The sequence below is a fragment of the Papio anubis genome, chromosome 7, assembly GCF_008728515.1.
Source record: "Papio anubis isolate 15944 chromosome 7, Panubis1.0, whole genome shotgun sequence".
Taxonomy (NCBI): domain Eukaryota; kingdom Metazoa; phylum Chordata; class Mammalia; order Primates; family Cercopithecidae; genus Papio; species Papio anubis.
The window spans coordinates 61789927-61805041 of NC_044982.1; the positions used below are offsets into that span (position 1 = coordinate 61789927).

The 15115-nt window shown below is 37.1% G+C and overlaps 2 long non-coding RNA genes across 3 annotated transcripts in view; one reads left to right on the forward strand and one right to left on the reverse strand.

The window, feature by feature from the left end:
* LOC110743777 overlaps positions 1-15115 on the forward strand; it is a 109048-nt gene that overhangs the window by 84625 nt on the left and 9308 nt on the right. The window lies entirely within an intron of this gene.
* LOC116275728 overlaps positions 10740-15115 on the reverse strand; it is a 40567-nt gene continuing 36191 nt past the window's right edge. Inside the window, exon 3 of the long non-coding RNA XR_004184929.1 lies at positions 10740-10829. This is a non-coding gene — a long non-coding RNA (uncharacterized LOC116275728). The remainder of the gene's footprint in view (positions 10830-15115) is intronic.

The following is a 15115-nucleotide window of genomic DNA, read 5'->3' on the forward strand; positions in this document are numbered from 1 at the left end:
TCAGACATGCCTTATTATTATCAGAAAGATATTCTATGGCTTGATATCAAAAATTTTAACACAATTTTGAAAATTTTCAGATCTGTTTCAAAGTAACCTTTTCAGTTGAATTTAAGATATTAAAAAATCCAATTCTCTAACTGATATTCATATTTATTACTCCATTTCTTTCTTGGGAAGAAAGATAAATTACCCACACTTAGGGTGTATGTCTGCGTGTACCCATTTGCAAGATACTCATTAATAAAGTTAGCTTTCTTCGAAAAGCTTGCACTACGATTCACCTGAAAATTAAGGCTTGAATGAAGCCAAAGGGGTTTAATAAAATTACGTAGTGAGGACTCTTCATTGCATGTAATATGAAGTGACTTAAAGGGTAAAAAAAAGAGTTTGCTGACTCTTATAATAGAAAATTCTAGGCATAGGTCAGTCTTCTGGCAGAGCTGTATTTTAAAGCTAAAACAAAGTCCTCAAAGTTTAATTTATCTTTACCTCTCGGCTTTTTGTTTTCCCTCTTCCTTCTGCATCAGCTTCATTTCAGGCAGGTCAACCAGCCACTTTCCTCCATTACCACTTTCCCTACTTTTAAAAGCAATTTTTTTCTTTTCGAAAATTATAATTAAATTTCCCTGGGATTGAGTTTCTTTGGCCCTGTAGCTTGGGTTGTATATTCATTACTAAATTAAATCCCTCTGGTCATCAGGGGTTATGCTCTAATGGACAAGACTTGAGGCATATGGAAGCTCAGAGCCAGGGGTAGATCCACTTATATGAACTGAGAATGGGGAAAGACAAGATATCCCCAACTGCTATTATGTGAATAAGAGGGATTTGATGTAGGGCAGGAAAATAGGATAAATATCTAATACAACTTCATAAATCTTACTATATATCTAAGTTATAATGAATATATATGTGCATGTGTATTTGTGCATATATAGTCGGTTATAGTCAGTGTGTGTATGTATAGTGAGTATAGTGTGTATATTGTCAGTATAGTATGTATATACAGTCAGTATATGTAGTCAGTATGTGTATGTATAGTCAGTCAGTCAGTCTCAGATTAGGAGATGAAGTCCCTGGAAGAAATCAAAATTTCGACACCATTGAGGGCTAGGAGACTTTTGCCTGATGCCCTTTAAACCTATTGCTATTATTATAGGATGAAGAAGGTTATGTCTCCTGGGTGACTGCTGCTGGATAGACTGTTGAGGAACCATTGTGAAGGCTATCTTTTGATCAGATGGAGGTTTCATAGAATTTGTTTGCTCTTGTCTAGCTGGTTTCTTTTAATTGCACACATTAATTGGAGTTCCTCCTAATGAGCCCCAACGACTTGGACATTCAAAGAACAGTCAATAATGAAAAAGCAGGCCATCTTGATGTCCCAAAGATGTGGGGTTTATATCATTTATTGTTAAAGTAGGGCAGCTTGTAGCACCAAAGTCGATGCTATATTGGAGGCACATGGGATTTGGAATATCTATAAGATTGTACTGGTCATGGAATTGGCTTGAGAAATCTAGAGAGCCTTCAGACCCACTGAGATCCTTTATGAAGTTAAGAATCTGAAGCTAAGTTATACCAGCAGTTCTACATTGTTCTGCCTCTTCCTTCATGTCTGTTTGAATGGGCCTAAACATTCTATCTGAGGATGGGAAGGGCAGTTTCTTTGAGCTTTCGTTGAAGTCATACTTCCTGAGATACCACAGAGTCTCTTAGCATCCTGCGAGGAGTCTAGAATAAGTTCTAGAAAGTATCTGAGTCTAAATTAAGCCTTCTCAAGTGAGTCTCACTAAAGGTGTTTTCTTGGGTCCTCTTTATCTAAATCCTTTTTCTTTGATTTCCCTTTTGTTCAAGTTTTTAGTAAATAAGAGGATATAGGTTTTTTATTTGGCTGGAATTTAGAGTTCTTTGCTTAGCATGTACCTTCATTTTTGAGCCACAACATGAAAGCCAGTTAAGGAGCCCTTAATCTAAACAAGATGGTGCTATGGCACTCACATCTGGTGGTTAGCAGGTACCACAATATTAACATTACAAAGATAAGACTTTTATGAGAATTTGGTTCTCACTCTGGTCTATACTAATTTAACAATGAAAAAATGCATTATCTCTGTTAGCAAAAAAATTGCATGATTCTAAACTGTATATTTTGAAAACAAAACATTGCATTTACAGTTTTATTTCCTTGCTTATAGCATGGATAAAATGCAATGTGCATATTAGGCATTTCAGTTGCTCTGAAAAGCAGTCATAATGAAATGTGTAACGTTGCTTGTTTCAAAAACAACATTTAGAATGATGTCTACTTTAGTAAGGTTTTATATTTTACCCCTACTAGAAAACTATGTCTCTCAAATAAGAAAATGAGCATTTCCCCCCAGCAGATTGAAATGAGGAAAATCGTGAGAGCTTAGAATCTGGAAAAGAAAATAAAGTGTCAACTATAGATGTGAGAGGTCCTCCCCTCCATCTGGTTGTAGCATTGGTGTAAATAAGAAATTGTTGAGCTGGATAATTTAATTGAAAAGCAGATGATGCTGTCTTTCCTACTGACTAGGGTCTATTTCAAGTTCTCATTATCATAGGCACAAAATGTTTGAGGAAAGTAAATAGGTCAACGAACCTCAAGTGCAATTAAATCCTCATGTGTAGGACAATAACTTTAGCTCGTCTTCCAAACTTTTAAAATTACCCCAGCAAACCAGCAGCAACTTTTAATGAGACATGAGCAAGGAATACACAGATTCTGTAAGATGGAAAATCAGATAGCTATGGCAAAATCGCTGCTCTGCTACACATAGGTTTACTCCATTTGCTCTTAATGAAGCATGGCCACTTTCTGTGTTCCTGCATTTAATTCTACTTTCTGTATGTGCTAGTTTCACCTTCCCAGGGATACAGAGACACATACATTCCAAAGAGATGAATCGATAAAAGAGGAGAAACATCTTTCTGGTACATGATTAAAAAAGAGACAGAAAGAAGCAAGCACCATACATAGGTAAAAGACCAGTGAATTAGGAATTAGAAATCTGTGTTAATTTAACTTTAGTTCCACTATTTATTAGTCATATAACTTTAGGTAAGTTTTTCAACCTCCATTGCTCTCAATGACATTATCTATAAAATTAAAGAGGTGATTTAGATAACCTAACTTAGTTTTACACTATGCTATCGACGTGAAACTTTTTAAATGACTGAATAACTTTAAAAAGCTCATTTTCAGAATCAGGACCTTTGTATTAGAATTGCCATGTGGGATTCACAATTGCGTTTTCCTTGACGCATAGTGATAAGCAGGCAATTTTGAATATTGGAACAGGAAAATAGCTTGGATTTACTTAGAAGCAATGGGGGAAGAGGCTGAGATTTTAGAAATGCTGTCATTGTACTTCATTAATTACTGCTTATCCCATTCTCCTACATCCCTAGCTGTCTTTCTAAGTGTTAACTCCCTAGTTTAAGCAATTGCAAAGTTAGAAACTGTGTGGGTTTCAGTTTCAGTTTTTAAATTTTTATTTGCTTTAGTTTAGCCCTTCTTTCTCTTATACCCTGGGAAAACTTTTTAATACTAATTATTGCTAGCGGTTTTTTAAGGAGTGTATACTTTTTTTTTGTTTGTTTGTTTAATACTATTAAAATCTTATAAGGTGGGTGTCATCATATTCATAAGTAACCTGTTCGAGGCTGTTCAGCTAGGGAGAGGCAGAGTCAGGATTCAGACCCAAGTCTGTTTCTCTAGAGCCTATCTTCTCTACCTTAGGAGACGCCATCACACAGTGGTTGTCAGCAACAACAATATGGGCCAGCACTTATATCATGTTCTCTATGTGTCAGGCATTGTTTTAGGCACTTTAGGTATACCGAGACTCATAATTGTCATAAAAAGTCTATGATGCAGTCTCATTAATATCCCCATGTGATGGATGAAGAAACAGCCATAAGGCAGTTAGGTAATTTTCCCAAAGTCAAATAGCTAGTAAGTGCCAGAGCTGAAGTTTGAATCCATGAATGTGACTCCACAGTCCTTGCTGTTCACCATGATACTACACTGCTTCTCTAGCTACTACTCTTTCTGGAGGAGAACTTCAAAGATAATTCTTGATTTTTATGATAGTTGTGTTCCTGGAACATTTCCTGAATTATTCATTCTGACTCCCTTAAAAAAATGAAGCGTAGTTTCTGTTAATGCAAGAACTAAAGTGAATAAAGTGGGAAAAGGGAGACCTGAGAGGTATTAACAAAGAGAATGGTTATGGTGAGAGTGTTGTGTATGGACCAACTTGTAGTGATGGTATGACAAAAACAAAAACAAAAACAAAACAAACAAACAAACAAAAAAACCAGATAAACTTTCTCTACTTGCTTAAATGGAGTGGAGAGGTTTCTCCCTCTGTGGGTTATGTGTGTGTGTTTGAAACAATAGATGGGGAATTAGTAGAGTGAGATATATTAATAAACTGTAGTCAAAATTTTGGATGTGGACCAAGCTGACTTTGGAGACTGGCAGATGCTGTTCCAGCTATGATGACCAAAGGAGTTGTTTGTGGGCTCTGACATGTGCCCATGGTCCTTGCCCCCGGTTTATGTACAGGGTGTGGTGCTAATCTGAGTTTCGGAGAATGCCTTCATTAACTTAAGGATGTATTTTGGACCCAATTACTTTCCTATCGGTGAGGTACTGGAGCCATTTCTAGTGATGCAGGACATGCGGCATGGTATAATTTTCACACTCTATTATTCATTAGTCAAGAAGGTGAGTGTATAATGGTTTGAGATTGTCAAGTCTGGAAGGGAAAATCAATGAAAAGATTTGGGGCATGTGGCAGGCTTCGCATTTTATAAGTCTCCAGATTTTATGGATAAACATTTTGAGGACTAGGAATTATTGTTTTGGAGGATTGAATGGAATGGAGATATTTGTTTAATAATCAGATTTCCCTTGTTTATATTGAGAATTCCTTGAAAACCCTTGTTTTTCAGATCATATCTTGTGCTCTTTTGTCCTACTAAAGATGTGTTTCTTGAAGTTTCCCCAGCGTATTTGTTGCTGAGGAAGATGGAGGAGAGGAAAACCCCAAAGCACCTTGGTTAGAAACCTTAATTTGGGTGGAAGGAGGCATTACATTAAATCAAATATAGTAAACTTAGTAGGGAGGAGGAGTGTGTGACATAGGACCACAGGTAGCTTCCATGGTGCCATGAATCTGTTTGCCCTTGAAAAATTATAGTAATAAATGCACTTTTACCTGGAAAAAAGAAAAAAAAAAACCTTTCTAAAGCAGAAAACAAAGTAGCTCTCATGCCACAAAATCATCTAGGTATGCGGCTTGTAGAGGCAGCAGATATGCTCACAGCAAACCCACAGACAGCACAAGTTATCAGAGAGGTCCAATTCATGAGCCTCTTTTTAAGACTTTGCCAATGACCAGGGAGATCAAATTGTAGCCCTGTGTTGCAAGGAATTCCCAGATACCATTTATTATCTTAGAAACCTATAGTGGCCCCAAATTCAGCAGGCAGTAGAGAAACCCTTTATGTCTCCATGTCTGAGTTGAGGTTCAGTCCCATATCCCAGACATTTTAATGTGATGCTTTATGTTCTCCACAACTTGAGGTATCCAAAAGTTTTAAGTTCCAGAATTCAAAATTTTAAACAGGCCAAAAGAGATGCAGGTATGGAAGTTGTAGGGGTGGCTGCTCTTGGCCAGAATATAGAGAAAAAAATCCCCCAAACTAGGTAACTTTTTGGTAAGGAAAACATTTATTCAGCTTAGTGGGAGACTGTGCACCATGCCTAGGACATCTATACTGCTATTGTTGATTTCAGGTGAAGGAAGCTGATCCTGGGCTACGGTGTGTTGATATGACAACCCTTCAGGATGGACTCTAGATGGCAGTGTTGCTGCTGATTTTTAAACAGGGCCTTTCGGGTCCCCACCTCCTTTTCCAGTAACAGGAATGCGCAAACAACTCTCACTACCTGGGAGTGTTCTGTTTTACATTTTACATTTTAAATCATTTAACCCAGAAGACTGTGAGTCTCGTGGATTATTATATCTCCATTTTTAAAGATTAGGAAACTGAGACACAAAGAACATAAGGAATTTGCCTGAGTAGCAGTATTGGAATTTGAACCAGGTTGTCTGGCTCCAGAGTTAGTGTTTTTAATTAATATATTTTGGTGCTTCTTGTTGGATAATCTTAGAGCTCTGGCAAACTCAGACACCCAGGGGGTGATGTGATGCAAGTTTCCTGCACCCACCAAGCTGCGAACTGTGCTTGTATTTTGTTTTGTGCTCGTGAAAGTTGCAGGCAACTTTTCTGAAGGTGTCTGTCTTGTCAGGTGCTGTACTCTACATAATATTTTCCCTTATATCTACTTCAACCACAGGAAGGATGTTTTCTACTTCCAAGTGGGACTCGGACTAATAAGTTCCTCTGAACAGATTAAAAAAAGAAATACAGCTGGGCTATGGCAGTGTCACAGACCAGGCACTGGTCCAGCAGGCCCAGCTGTTTATCAAACTCATTTTCCCATTCAACTCCACACAGTGACCATCACCCACAGGTAATTCCATTGAGGGTGTGGCCATATTTTTAATTCAAATGGCAGTGATTACACTTGCAGCACAAGTTCATTATAGAAAACAAGAGAAAGAGAGAAGTTTATTGATGACAGTGGATAGCATGAAAATCAGCACCCTTTTCTAATACAAATGGGAGAAAATAATGAGTGGCTGTTTAATCATCTTATATAGTGATCCTTGATTTCTATTACTCTTTCTGGAGTAATAGAAATCAAGCTTCCATGGAGCTTCCATGGCATAACATTTTCATGCCTCCCTTTTATGTCTCAATTCCGTTGTGTGTGCTTTTGGGTTCTACTCCACCTGTCATACTAGATTTTGAGTCCCCACATGGAGAGGTATTTTCGGATGCAGAAGGCAAAGTCTCTCATATTGTGACAGTGACTGTACAATTAATGTTCTTCCTGGAGGCTGGTGCCTCTGTTTTTGCCATTAATGAATAGCCCTTTCATTTTAAGCACGAGATCCTCCAACCTGTGGAAGAAGGGGTACATGAGGTCTTTTTTCTGCATTTTCAGGGCACTGGTTCTCTTTGCAAAGAAGGGAAATTTGCTCTATTCCAGTGTCAGATGCATCAGCTTTGTTGTGGTAACTAACCAAGATTTCTACTCAATCCCTTAAAATTGCATTTTTCTATCTATTCTCTATCTCGGTGAATGGCACCACCACCTGGTCCGCTAGATATATGTGCTGAGACATCTTGGCTCAGGTGATTCACCTGCCTCAGACTCCCAAAGTGCTGGGATTACAGGTGTGAGCCACTGTGCCTGGGCTTAATTATAATTATTTTTTATATCTGACCTCTTTCTCACTGCCATTGACATGTTTAGTTTCAGGCATGTCTTGTTTTTCCACCGAAGTTAACATGGTAGCGTTTATTTATTGGTAACATGGTACCATTTATTTATACCATTTATGTAACATGATAACTGACATGATTTGGCCATATCACCACCCAAATCTCATCTTGAATTGTAGCTCCCACAATTCCCATGTGTTGTGGGAGAAACCTGGTGGTAGGTAACTGAATCATGGGGGCACGTCTTTTCCGTGCTGTTCTCATGATAGTGAATAAGTCTCATGAGATCTGATGGTTTTATAAAGGGGAGTTTCCCTGCGCAAGCTCTCTTGTCTGCTACCATTTGAGACGTGCCTTTTACCTTCCACCATGATTGTAAAGCCTCCCGAGGTATGTGGAACTGTGAGTCCATTAAACTTCTTTCTTTTGTAAATTGCCCAGTCTTGGATATGTCCTTATCAGCAGCGTGAAAATGGACTAATACAAAAACATTTATTTCCCTGCTTCCATTATGAATCCTATCAATGCCATCCTATTTTTAATTTTACTTTAAGCTTCTTGATGTCAATCTCCTAGTTAAAAAGAGCAAGACTTTAGGGCAAGTCCCAGATGTTGTGCATATCTCTTTAGCTCACATTCCTTTGGCAAGATCTTTCTAATCCAACTATCTGCAAGGGAGCCTAGGAAATGTAGCTTCTAGCTGGCAGGTCATGATGCCACCTAAAACATGGGTACTCTATTACCAATGGGGAGAAGGGGAGAAAGAATGATCTTTACCTTTCCCTGCTCACATATGTGGATATGCATTCATATATCCTCCTATGTCCTAGAACGTGGAGGTAAGATACCTTCTGTAGGTTCAGAGCAGTTCTCACAGGATATGAGATGCCCTGAGTACATGTAGGTTCCTGGAAGTCCTTAGACCCACAGACTTAGCTTGTTTGCCATGACAGTGTGGGCCCAAAACACTGATTTTCTTTATCCTCCTGCTCCTTCCTCTTCTTTTCCTCTCTCTGTCTCAGACTTCTCCATTAGGTGACCCAATTTCTTCACAGCCAATACTACAGTAAGTGTATTCTTATTTTACTGATGCTTCTTTCAGTTTTGACAGTGGTTGGCTGCTTGAGTAGGAGTAAAATTTTTCCTGTTCTTCTTCTGGGTAGTTGAGCTCTTAAACCTGTTACTCCCACCTCAAGCATGACCTTAAAAAATGTGAAATTGTTTTAACCAGCCAGATTGTCTGGCACAGAGAGTGAAGGAACTGCATTGTAACTCATAAAAAGATTTCTGATATGTAACAAAAGTGGTCCCTAATATGGATTTCACTGACCTATACCTAAAAGCTAGCTAATATATTTTCTTTTATTAAACTTCTCAGCAGCAGAGTCTACATTTTGTCAACAACAGCAACAACAACAAAACAGTGAATTGGAAGGTTTTACTATCTCTGGGTATTGTCAAAGCAGCATTTTCTCCACTTTATTCTCACTTGCTAAGTTTTCATTGCACTAAATTCTATTTCCATTGAAGTTCATTTAGCATCATTTTCTTTAAAAGAGGTTGTCTGAGAAAGATTAACTTGGTTTGTTTTTCTCTCCTGCTAACCCACATCTTCATAAGCCATAAAAGCCTAGTCTAGCATCACCACAACTGAACTTTTGTGTGTGTGTGTGTGTGTGTGTGTGTGTGTGTGTGTGTGTATGTCTGTGGCTAAAACACAATTTGAAGCAGAATAGTATTTTCCTGCAAAGGAAAATAGTTAAGAGCTTAGCCTCTGAAGTCACAGTGTCTGGCTTCCAATCCTGGCTATTATTGTGTGTACTTAAATGTTTTTATTTGAAATTTCTGTCTCTGTTTTATCTTAGTAGAAAGGAGATGCAAGCATTACTTGCCTCATAGAGTGGTTGTGTTAAAGAAAAATTATTCTGATGCTTGTTAAAACTGTAAGGAAGACTTTAGTCAAGACTATTGAAATAGGGGTCATGACTGTCACAATAGTGGGGAGTAACTGAGCTCCCTCTGACTACAACAAAAGCAGCTGGGAGTTTATAGCCAAAGAACAGAGTGTAGGGGACAGTGAATCGAAAATTACTAAGAGGAGAGATCAAGGGTAGGGGCATTCTTGCTAAACTGTTCTAAAATAATTCTCATTAAAGGTAGGCCAGGGATTTCCACATCAAAGGTGGGGGATAATGAATTTGATCAGACATTAATGGAGATCATGTATTAAGGGTTGGGAGATTCTTGCTAAATGGAGTTAACAAGATTCTTGCTTAACTGGACTAGGCTAAGATAGGCTGGGCCAAGGTCCCAGTTCAGAACAGGGCTCATGGTAACCTGACTGAAATTTGACCAAGGAGAAAATCTTTTTCAGTAATGAGGCTTAGAGAAGATATTCATATAACCACATTACGTCAGTCCTTAGCACATTATAAAGGCTGATTAAATGTGAGTCAATATTATTATTCTTACAATTAACAATGATTACTTCTCTCTCCATCTTGTAAGTGTGTACAAATTGGGGAATTAATTCATATCAAAATTCAGAGCAAATGCCATTAAAGTGTCCTCTGAGTTTGACAGGACTAGTACTTCCTTTAAGTTTTTCTTTGTCTAGTCTGGTTCCCCTGATAGGATGGTGTGGTAGAAGATGGAATCTGTGGCCACTTGGTGTTTGGAAGCTGTATCTGAAAACCTGGATGTGAAGGGGACCCTCATCTGCCAATGGAAGATGCTGAAAGTTAAGTCTTGAAGGAGAGTGTTGAAGGCAAGCCAAAAACATGTCCAAGTCTGGTCATGTAAGAGGAAATAAAAGGAGCTGATGTATGGGATTGACTCGGGGTTACAGGACTACCAGACCAGGGAAAGCGAAGTGGCCAACTTGGGCAAATATTTAAATTCCACAGCCAGCAGATCCTAGGATGTGGTTTATACATATTCAGAAAGAGCAGATGTGGTACAGTCTAGGTTTATTTAAATGGGAATATAAAAACACAAATATTACTAAATTACCTGGGAGCTGAAATAGAAACAAATTTTCAGGCTGGGGTACCCGAAGCCCAAAAGACATGGTGAGTTACTTTTTTTGTTATCATGTTTTTTTGTGGTTCTAACTCTTCTCACAATAAATCTGGGAAATACGCCTTCCAGAAGGCGTATCCTCAGTTACATCAGTACATCCTCAGTTACAAGCATTCCTTAACTATCAGAAAGTAAAATTTAATAACAAGCAGAAAGTATGATCCAATTTCATTAATGCAACTGTCCATGGCTTCCCTTTCAGGTGAGTTGATGTTTCTCTACTGTAAGGCATGCCTTCAGATGGCTCAGGTCCTCTGTTGCTGTTGCCCTCAACTTGCATGTCCTCTTTCTGCACTGTTGTCCTCTGCTTTAGGACACCTGTGTCTCAGTCCCTCTTCACTCAGATCCTCTGTCTATTAAAAGAAAGAGACCTATATATTTTGTTCTACATCCCTGTAGAATCATTTTTTAACATTCTATTGAGGTATAATGTACCTATAGAAAACAGCCCATACCGCATGGTGGCTCACACCTGTAATCCCAGCACTTTGGGAGGCTGAGGCCTGTGGATCAGGAGATCGAGATCATCCTAGCTAACATGGTGAAACCCCGTCTCTACTAAAAAAATACAAAAAATTAGCCAAGCATGGTGGCAGGTGCCTGTAGTCCCAGCTACTTGGGAGGCTGAGGCAGGAGAATGGCGTGAACCTGGGAGGCAGAGCTTGCAGTGAGCTGAGATCACACCACTGCACTCCAACTTGGGCAACAGAGCAGACTCCGTCTCAAAAAAAAAAAAAAAAAAAAAAAAAAAAAAAAAAAAGAAAGAAAACAGGCCATACCATAAGTATATAGTTTACTGAATTTTTACAAAGTCAACATGTGTGTTCAAGAAGTATCCCACTCACAAAACAGATATCACCAGAATCCCAGAAAACTTTCACACATTCCTTGCTAGTCACTAACCATGCCTCACCACTGATGCCTCCATCAAAAGTAACCACATCCTGACTTCTAACAGCACAATACAATTTTGTTGCTTTTTTGTACTTTATACTAGTGTAATCATACAGTAAATAGCTTTGAGGTCTTGCTTCTTTTGCTTAACCTGTTTGTGAGATTCATCTATATTGTTGAGTTGCAGGGTGTTTATTCTCATTGCTCTATGTGCTCCATTATGTGACTATACCAGCTTATTATTAAGTTGTCATAGGAACTTTGACATTTCCATAGTATCACAATTTTGAATAGTGCTGCTATTTTGTTTCAAAGAGAATTTAAAGTTTTTACTATTAAGGGTGGGCAGTGTATTTGGGAAGTGGCAGAGTTAATTTTATAAGTGATTTTATTGATAACCTTGGGAAGAAAATGTCCACTGCTCTATCTCTAAAGTATAATCAATCTACCTCTAATATTTCGATGCCAAGGAAAATGATTATTTGAATACACTGTGTACAAGATTTCATTTGGATTTCCTCCCATTCAATATTAATGAGGATTATTCAGCAGCATTCATCAGGAGTTGATTATTGACAGGACATCAATCATTTGTTATAAGAACAGGGTAGACCATGATTTCAAAAGGGAGTTAGAGATTTAACTGGTCACACAGATGTCCTGCCAAATTTCATTTGAGATATCATAAGAAAAAAAAAAAAGAACAAGGCAAATATTTGAAAATTTCAAAATCTGTTTTCTGAAAACACATAAAGCTTTACTATTTAATTAATCTCCATTCAAAGCTTTTTTTCCATGGGCTCTGCCAAGGGGACTGTGATAAATCACACATAAAAGTTGCATATACTGTAATGCTTATAAAGAGGATTCTACATTATTTAGCCAGATTAGCACTCTTGCATGTCTGCACACTAAACACTGGTTATCAATGATTAATGGACAACATGCTTGAACAGTGCTCTCCTACTTGAGCTAATGAACTAAATAGTTTACTTCATGCTCCATTTCCACAAATAAATGGCTGTAATACATAATGTGATAATAATTTCTGATTTCTTTGAAGTACATTTTCTTGTCTATAATGAAAAAAAATATTTTGAAAATCAAATTTAGTCAAGCATTGCATTAATGTGATTTTACATGTTGGATAGTTTATGAAATGTTGCTGAAGTCAAAATGTTTACACCGAAAGGAATATAGTTGTTAAAATTAAACAACTTAAAAGGACACCATGAAGAGGTTTAAAAAAGAGCTCATAATAGGGTTTTCTCTTACTTTCATTTCAACTACGTTCTTGGGTAAATTTACATAAATAAAAAGCTATTCTACATATTTATATAAGATTATAAATATTATTTCCTTAATCATTATGGTATGTTTCTTATGTAGCAGAATTATGATTTAGGTTTCCATATCTAATATTAACTTCAGTGAAGAAGCAGAAGTTGTGTATTTTGTATACAAAAATATCCAAAACCTTTATACTGAACAAGAACAATCTATGGGATGTAATACCAGGCCACCCTATTTTTGACTCCTCTCATCTTGACTGTCCTCTAAATCTGAACTATGGAGTTAGTTCTTCCCCTGCCCCTGAATGAAAACTTGGGCAGACCCCATAACATCTCTGGTCTCTTTTAGGTAACATACATGTTTCAATAGTCACTAGAGATCACAGATAGCATCTCAATATAGCAATTGATATGATCGGTTCTTTGTAATTATCAAATATCCAAGCTTGCTTTAAAATTGAGTCTTCTAATTAGCATTTCTAATTCCTTTTCTTTCTCATCTCTTTGGCCTTTCTGTGGCCCTTCAGGTAGAGAGGAGGTAGGAAAAGAGTTCTCTTTCAATTGCCATTGTCATCCTTGTGGCACCTGTGCTCTCTTCTGGGTTCAATAGGTGTTTAAAAACAAGTCTATTTCTTGTAAATGCTGGTGATGTTTCACCTAAAACAAGTTTCCTTATAGAGGACAGCATATCTAATTTATAGTAAGTCATTTACTTCTTTTCTTAGCACCATGTAACCCAGCAGTACCTTCAGATTCTTTTTGCTTACATCTATTTTGTACCTCTAGTTAGTTTTTTGGACAGGGCCTAAGATCAATAAAGCCAGCTTTTTCCTCCTGGTTTTTGAAGGGAAATTCATGCATTCTCTGAGGGTATAAGCCATGTGTAACTCAGGAAATTCTTCCTTGCTTTGCCATTAGAACAGCTAGTCAGAGTAAATCATGATGTAGATTGCACAGGTATGAATAGATAACAGACCACTAGGTCCTCCAACTGCAAATGACACGTTAAATACTCTGAGGTACCTCACTGAAATCCTTTTGCCTAAGATGAAAGCCCATTTTCTCCCTAGAGCAATAGAGCTTCAGTTCTCTTTAGAGAAATGCTTTCTTTCATATCCTTCAAATTCAAATCCTTTTGTAACCTCAATATGAGTGAGGGGTTTGAACTGTGAAATTCTTTGTAAATCGTGCATATATTCTAGCATACCCTTTGGGATGTACCTGTGGTCTTTTGTACAGTGAAAAATTCTTTTCTTTGCATCCTGTTACAATTATTTTTATAACATTCTTAATAAATCATAAAAGGCATTTAACACAAAGATGAAAACAACATATTCTATGACATAGGTTTTGTTGAAAGTTGGTGGGACTAAAACAAACTAAACAGTTTCTGTACAGAAAAAGAAACAATCAATAAAAAGAAAACAGAAGAGGGGGGAAATATTTGCACAACCATGTACTGAGTAAAAGGTTAATATCCAAATATATTAAGAACTCATACAACTCGGTAGCAATAAAACCAAATAATCCTATTAAAAATGAGCAAAGAACCTGAATAGGTATATTTTTTTCTAAAAAGTCTTACAAATGGCCAACAAGTATAGGAAGACATGTTCAAAATCATGAATCATCAGAGAAATATAAATCAGAGCCACAATGAGATCTCACCTCACATCCATTATGATGATTATTACAAAAAGACAAGAGATAACAAGTGATGGCGAGAATGTGGAGAAATGACCTTTAATACTGTTGGTGGGAAGGTAAATTGTTACAACTGTTTTGGAAAAAAGTATGGAAGTTCCTCCAAAAAAGTAAAAATAGAACTACCATATGATCCAGAAATCCTACTTCAGGGTATATATCCAAAGGAAATGAAATTAGTGTCCCTGAAGGATATCTGTACCCCCAAGTTCACAATAGCCAAGATATGAAAATAACCTATGTATTCATCAATAGATGAATGGATAAAGAATATAAACACACACACACATATACATACATATAATATATATTATATATACATATATAATATATGTATATATGTATATATAATATAAGTATATAATATATATTATATGTATGTTATAATATATATTGTATATACATTATATATGTATGTTATATATACATGTACATATAATATACACATATATAATGAAATAGTATTCATATATAAGAAGGAAATCCTGCCATTTTTGACAACATTGATGAAACTGGAGGCAATTATGCTAAGGGAAATACACCAGACATAGAAAGACAAATACTGTATGATCTCATTTATATGTGGAATCTAGGAGAGTTGAACTCATAGAAGCAGAGAGTAGAATGGTAGTTGCTAGGGTCAAAACGTGGTGACTATAGTTAATACTGCAGTACTGTTTACTTGAAATTTGTGAAAAGAGTAGGTCTGAAGTGTCTTCACACCCCGCCCTGCTGCCACACAAAAAAAG